This window comes from Cyanistes caeruleus, chromosome 2, assembly GCF_971803275.1.
Source record: "Cyanistes caeruleus chromosome 2, bCyaCae1.hap1.1, whole genome shotgun sequence".
NCBI lineage: Eukaryota > Metazoa > Chordata > Aves > Passeriformes > Paridae > Cyanistes > Cyanistes caeruleus.
Genome location: NC_141702.1, coordinates 49,925,523 through 49,932,437, shown reverse-complemented (window position 1 = coordinate 49,932,437; position 6,915 = coordinate 49,925,523). Strand labels below are relative to the sequence as shown.

The window sequence follows — 6,915 nt, the reverse complement described above, 5'->3', positions numbered from 1 at the left end:
AAGACAAATTTCGCAAAGCATGACAGTCATTTTCTATCCAGTTTTTGCATGGGATGGATTCATAAATAAGGTGCTTAGTCCAAATATTTGCCACTGACACAGTGCTTGGAGATCCTCAGATGCAAAATGCTGTGAAAGTATAAAGCTGACCAAATACCCATGTATTTTAAGAAATACCTGAATTATAGTAACATCTAGAACAGCTGCATTCCATCAGAATTTCTCTGCAGGGATTATCTGTGATAATATCATCGTATTTTTCACAGCTATGATGTTTCCTACATCTGGATCACTCTTGCAGATGACAGCTGTCTGAACAAGTACCTTTATTTTGTACAGTCTCCTACAGTGCTTAGCACCATTAGTTTGGGAAAAAAAATCCCCCCTTTGGCAATCAATATGCTCTGTTTTATTAAATTTGTTCTCTAATCACAAGCACATTCTGTGCAGTTTAGAAAGGATAAAATATTTCACTACCTGCCAAATAATTAAATGATTCTTATGACTTTCTACTCTCACTTCATCGTTATTAGTATCCTCAGGCATAAAGATGGGAAGAAGGGAGGAAAAAAGACAGGTAGGGCTCTAAAAGAATCCTGTTGGAAATAATGAAAGTAAATGATTAAGCGACAGTCAATGAATATCAATTTTATTTTTATTCAATAAGACATTTATCTGTATCAGTTAATAACAAAAATATTTTAAAGCCATCTGCTGAGACTGGAAAATAAAATACTATATACCAACGCCATGGTAATTACTTTTCAATTGCTGTATACCAATAATTAATTATTATTTAATATAAAATAATTGTTCTAGTGAAGTCTGGGGTTTTATTTGGTTGTAAATAAATAACAGTTAAATATCAATTACATGAATTAATCTTTCCCCAGCATTACACCATTTATGGATAGCTCTGGTTTTGAGTAATTCCTTTAGGAATTCATGCAACAGCAGGATTTTATTCATTATTGTCTGCTTTGTAGTTCTTTCTTAAGTGCATTGGTTTGTGTTCACTGCTAGTGACTTCATTTAGGGGTGTTACTTTGAATGTACTTTACAGCTCTCATGTCCTTTGTATTCTTCTAAAGGATACATAAATTTTGTCTCTTCATCTTCCCATGTTTTACCTGCTCTTTTCTTCACTTCATGTTATTTCTTTTGTGTCCTTTCTAGTGTCAGTCCTACATTCTGTACAGTAATCCAGATGTGTTCAAACTAGAACTTTATAGCTCTATTTGTACTTAATCTACTAATAAGTAATTAAGCTGCACTTTCCTTTCAATAAAGCCGATATGTGAGGGATGTCATGTATACGGTCTGCGCATGAAGAACCTGAATTTTAGATTTGGTGCATTGCAACAACACAAGCAGGACAGGTTTGAGGGAAGTCAAAGTAGGCAGACAAAGTACTTATTATCAACTATTTCATGTTCCTCCATAGATCTTACATAAAGGTAATTTTTTTATGCATAAAAACACCATCATTTGAACTCGACCACTGGCATTTTTACTACCAAACATGAGGAGAGGTATTAACTTTCTAAGTAGCTCATCTTCAAAAATCTTTTGCAAAGGAGACTTTGAGCTTTCTGCTTTATAGACATATATAAACACTTAACATAACTCCTCAGCCATTGCCTCACAAACAGAGCTGGAAAAGCCACTATCAGCTTGGGACTTTTAGCTCACTTGATCTACTATAGTCAAGTGCAATTCTGCGATATATTTAAGTTTTCTTTCACTGGGATAATACAAAACATCATAGAAGTGGTTTCAGGAAAAAATACTTTTTAAAAAAATAGACTTATTTTTATTCTGGATTGCTGGCAGCCACTTGTTTATCGAGGTAGAACTTTAAAATAGTAGGGATAAAGAAAAAAATTATAAGCTCTAAGGAAACATGGAAGCATAATGGAACAAAGATACAAGAATCTAAGATGATTTCAGCAATCCTTCTTATTTCATGGCTCATTATTTAAGTTGGTTGTTAGGTTTTCACGCTGCTCAGTATCATTTAAAACCATGTTTGGATGTGGATAGAGATTTAATTTATACATTCTGGTTGCCCAGGCCAACAGGAAGCTTCACATAACACGATTACTGAATTTGCATGGATCTGATGGCTACAGGATACAATACTGCATAATGCTAACCCATTTCCCAACAAAATCTGGGTGCAATAAGCTCTGCTGAACTAGCTGAATACATTAGAACAGTAAATGGTAGTACTGCTCTGCTTTAGCACAGTAGTCCCCTGCAATGCTTTTTATATGAGGAGAACATGCATTTCATAATTTTCTCCCTAAAAAGTTAAAATTGTTAAGGGATTCCAGAGAAGGTGAAGAGTTCCTTGCTTTAAAGAAATATATTTAGAAGAAAGTAGTCCTTCCTGATACAAAGAGAACAATAATGAATGTTTAACCATCTTCCTCTCCACCTGTGCAAAACTTTAGATGTCCATTATAATTTAAGCTTTCACTGATATTCTTTTAGTGTCAGCAATGAGTTCAGTTTCTTCCTCCAGAAAATGCCAAGGATCTTCACGTCTTTGAGAACATTCTTGATGTGTCTTATATGAAAATGGTCTAAAGGAAACAAACAGGTTATTAAAAAAAGACACAGAAAAACTAGACAGGCAAAAAAATTCTGCCCAGCTTTAATTTCCTCAGCAGTTCAGAGTACAGAACAGGCTCGAGTGCTGCTGCACCTAAAGGAACAGAGCTGACCATGAAGCACCAGCGCTGAGAGACCCAAAAGAGGACTAGCATGACATGGGACCTGAAGTAGTACAGCCTAAGTAGAGCTGGACATCATGATACAGACCCCAGATATGTGACAACAGAGTGTCTGGACTGAGCTTCAGCCCCCAACTCACAAAACAGTGGCACAAATCCGTATTCTCACCTGCTGGCCCAGCCTGGTGGAATGACACCGTATTGATGTTGCTGTGGCACTTAAAATTAGCTTGTGACAAAAAGAAAAGAGTCGGTATTTTATGGGAAAAAGATCTTTGTTCAGAAGAGCCATCCATCACTGAGGCAAGAACTTCTTTTTGTCTGACAGATTTTGGCAACAAATTATCAATGCCAGGCAGTGGCAGTGAATTGAGTTGTTGATAAATGGGATAGTTCAATGGAGCCATCACTCCTGAGTTATAAATTCTCATCTGTTTTAAAATACAAAGAAAGACCATCAGACTGCAGCTAAGTGATGTAAATCTAGAACCACGCAAAGGAATTATTTCTTTTCAAGTCACATGTACCTATTTAGTCTATTGCTACAAACAGTCACTGAGAAAAACATGGATTGCCTAAAAAAAAAAGTCTAGGTATTTTTTTGCAAATATTAATTGTATTTGTGAATATTGTCACCAGCAATGCTAAGGGACAATATGCATCAGAGATAGAATAAGGTCATAAAAATGTCATGTTTAATTGCCAAAGATTTAGAGAAAAGAAACTACCACATAAGTTCACAGCTATTTAATTTTACAAGGCAGTTGAAGTTTCTGAATGTCAGATAAAACTAATTCATCATTTTCAATTATCTCAGCCATCTTTGGTATTCTACTTTATAAAGCAGAATATCTTTCATCTATGAGCAAGTCCCAGCACCGCTAATGGTTTGATGGTTTTCATGGTGTGAATAAGCTGCTGATAACTTCTAAATTTATGGTGGTACCAAGCCACTGTTGTTAAATGTATATTCTTTTCTGTTGAGCTTAAGAAGGCTTCCAGCTGAGTTTCCATTCCATTCTATTGTCATCATGGACTGATCATAGAGCTCAGCTCAGCATCTGAAAAGACACATATTTAAAGGCTTTCAGACATGTGTTTAGCATCTGTATCCTTTGCACATGTAGCCGAGAGTGGACCTGGCATGCAGATACTTTCTGTATTAATATCTACTGTGACTAGATCCCTCAATTTTAATAGGCTTCTTCAGATTTTACCTGCTCATTCTTACTCACCCCAAATTTTTTCCCCTCTGGTTCCTTTCACAAAAGCTCCTTCATTGGATGTGTTCATTAAGCCAGTTTTTATTTCCTTATTTTCTACCAAAGGGGTAAAAATAAAGCAAGATGTGATCTGAGTCCATAAGTTTAAATATCCTAATGAATAGAATCTTCCAAAAGATGTTTGAGGTGCTTCTACTTTAAGTAGGGTACAGGACAGTCTCCCATGGACAAGTCTTCTTCAAACACCCACTAGATTACAAAAAGTAAAAAAAGTGAATCCTAAATGATGATATTTTCAAATGGGATACATTCACTGCTAAGGCTCAGAACCCTTGGTTGTGTACCAAAGATACTGATTTAATTTTCTTGGTTTCACTACCTTCTTAATTCTATGTCTCATAAAGAAAATATTTATTTTTACCTAGCTCAATCCATTACATTTATTTGGTTTTCCTGGGTTTTGGCTCAGCAGAAAGCAGCCCTCCCTAACAGAATATGCCACAGCCCCATTAAAAATAAATAAATAAATAAAGAGAAAATTGTCCCTTCTATCTTAAAACAGAGGTTAATCACATATTCAAGATTTAAGTCACAAGAAAAATATCTTCGATATCCCCTTATCGATACAACAGCTTCAAAATCACTTTCAAACATATATAATGCTTTTATGTTCTGGTTACTAGTTGACCTAAAGGAAAGAAAAAACATAATCTAAATCTAACAGAGTTAATTTATTAATGTTTAATCAATTATGTCTGAGGTCATTAAGGTGCTGTGAAGAACATGATTCACTCTGCAAGAAAAGTTGCTCAATACAAAAAATATTTTGAGAGATCAGGTCCTTTGTTTTACATATTTTCTTGAGCATTTATGTCTGTGCATGTCTAGAAATGTCTCCAGTAAACAGTTATATTTGTGACCTTTAGAACAGTTAAAGCTATAGAGGAGGGAAAAATGACATGACTGACTTCTTCCCTCTCAGCTACTTTAATTGGCCTTAGCAATTGCATCTAGCATCACTGCATCTTCTCATTACTGAGCAGAGCAACTCCAACAGCTTTTTCATGGCCATTATTGCTTTTCTTCTTTGATAAATTCTAGGTCAAAAGTAGACATTTCCACACACAGAGCACAAAGATGCTAACTTTTCTTTCATAGCCCAAATCCCCAGCTGCCCATAAGGACGAAACAGCAATCTCAAGGAGATGAAAGCCAACCTAAACTCATTTCCTCAGCCAGCAAGATACAAAGTGGACAGGAGCATGACCTGATCTGTGGTTGGGTTTGCTTTGTTCTCTCACTCTTACCCCAGGTCTCATTTAGCTTATATTTTCTTTGAAAAACAAACAGTTTTTGCAAGTGCTGAGAAAACCTTTGGAACTTACTTGGTCTTCAGACACCTTTGTTTTCCTTGGGCAGAAAGAAGATTGGGGAGCTGGTGAAGGGGAGGATGGTTTCTCCTAAAATCACACCCCATCAACATGTATACAGCTCTCAGCCTTTGACCTACTCAATCAGAAAAACTTCAGACCAGGACTGGGCACACAAAAGTCAGTCCTTTAAGGGAAGTTAACTCTCTGAACCCTAGTAATGGCCTTCCCTACCAACTGCATAGATTAGCTTCATCAACAGGATCACATCAGAGTATCCTGCTGCTTCTGGCAGCAGAAAGACCAGGGCAGGTAAAAGTTTATTGCAGAGAGAAGCCATGGCCCATTTCCAGATGGGGAAGAAGAGCCCCAGGGCTGGCAGACAGCACTTCACTTCTACAAGGGCTGAATAGGAAGGAATCTGTTTCAGAGACCAGCAGAAAGCAGTTCCAGTGAATAACAACTATCCCCATTCCCAGCCTTGCATGAGAACCAAGTGACTGTGGCTAGTTAGCTAAATAGCAATTGGGAGGTGACAGGTTTAGTTCTGCTCACCACTCTGAGCAGCTCAGCTTGCTGTGCATACAGAAGATAACACTGCCTGCTGTGCAGGGACTTGGATGACTTGCTGCTTCTAATGCTCATTTTACCTGGGGTTACTTCAGGCTTTCCAAATAGCTTCCCATTTTTGTTCACTTCTGAGGGCTTTCTGATCTTATGAAAAGGTACTATAAACATAAGATATTACCCCTTAAAAGACACAATACGATTATCCATCTGCCTCACCCATTATTTCCAACATAGCTATTTCTTTTGTAGCAGTTAATCTGACAGTGATTTGCCTCAAAAGAGAGACAGAGAGCGTGCGACTTGCTGCTGATACCACAACATTTTGCACAATTCAATGAGGAAAAAGCAGCCCCTGGGGGACTCCCTGCAGACTTCACCTCCCATCCACACTCTCTGCAGTCCCACACCAGCTGAGCTGCCTGCCAGGTGCCAAGAGGACTCTCCCATTCAGGATTTCACTCGCCGCCTGCTCCGGGATGCCGCTGTTGGCCTTGCTCTGGCCTGCACCCATGTTTGCTGCAGGAGCAGGCAGAGAGCTGCACTCCCCGGTGCCAGGCCTCGCTGTGGGCATCCCAGGGCCTTGCTCCACAAGAGAATAATACCCCAGGCACAGCTTCATCCACCCTGGCTGCTCAGAGCGCCAGCCTTTACATAGGAATTTGGTAGATGACTGGGCACAAAACTTTCTGCTTCTGTGTTTAAGAAACCAGATCTGCAGGAAGCACTCAGCCCTTCTTGACTCTGTGGCTGAATAAAACCCACAAAGAGTTTGGCAGATGCTAATGCACTATCCTAACAAGCTAGTGGCACAAACTTCAGAAACAGCTTAAATCTGAGTCAAGGCAAGGCACCTCCCCATTACTACCACTCAATACTTCCTACCCACAGAACAAAAGCCAGCACAAAACACTGTCTAGCAAGCCTGTGCATTCCCAGGCAGGAGCTTTGGCTGCTGAAGGAAAGCCTTGAATGAGATTGAAAAAGAATGATTACAAATTTACCAAAATGGCCTGT

General features: G+C 38.5%; 1 long non-coding RNA gene across 1 annotated transcript; it reads right to left on the bottom strand.

Moving 5' to 3' along the window:
* Nucleotides 1–627: 627 nt before the first annotated feature.
* On the bottom strand, nt 628–6,419 carry LOC147654794 (uncharacterized). Its single transcript, XR_015283146.1, has 2 exons — nt 2,908–6,419; nt 628–2,588 (listed from the first exon to the last, which is right to left on the bottom strand). It is a non-coding gene; the product is annotated as an uncharacterized LOC147654794 (long non-coding RNA).
* Nucleotides 6,420–6,915: the final 496 nt, after the last annotated feature.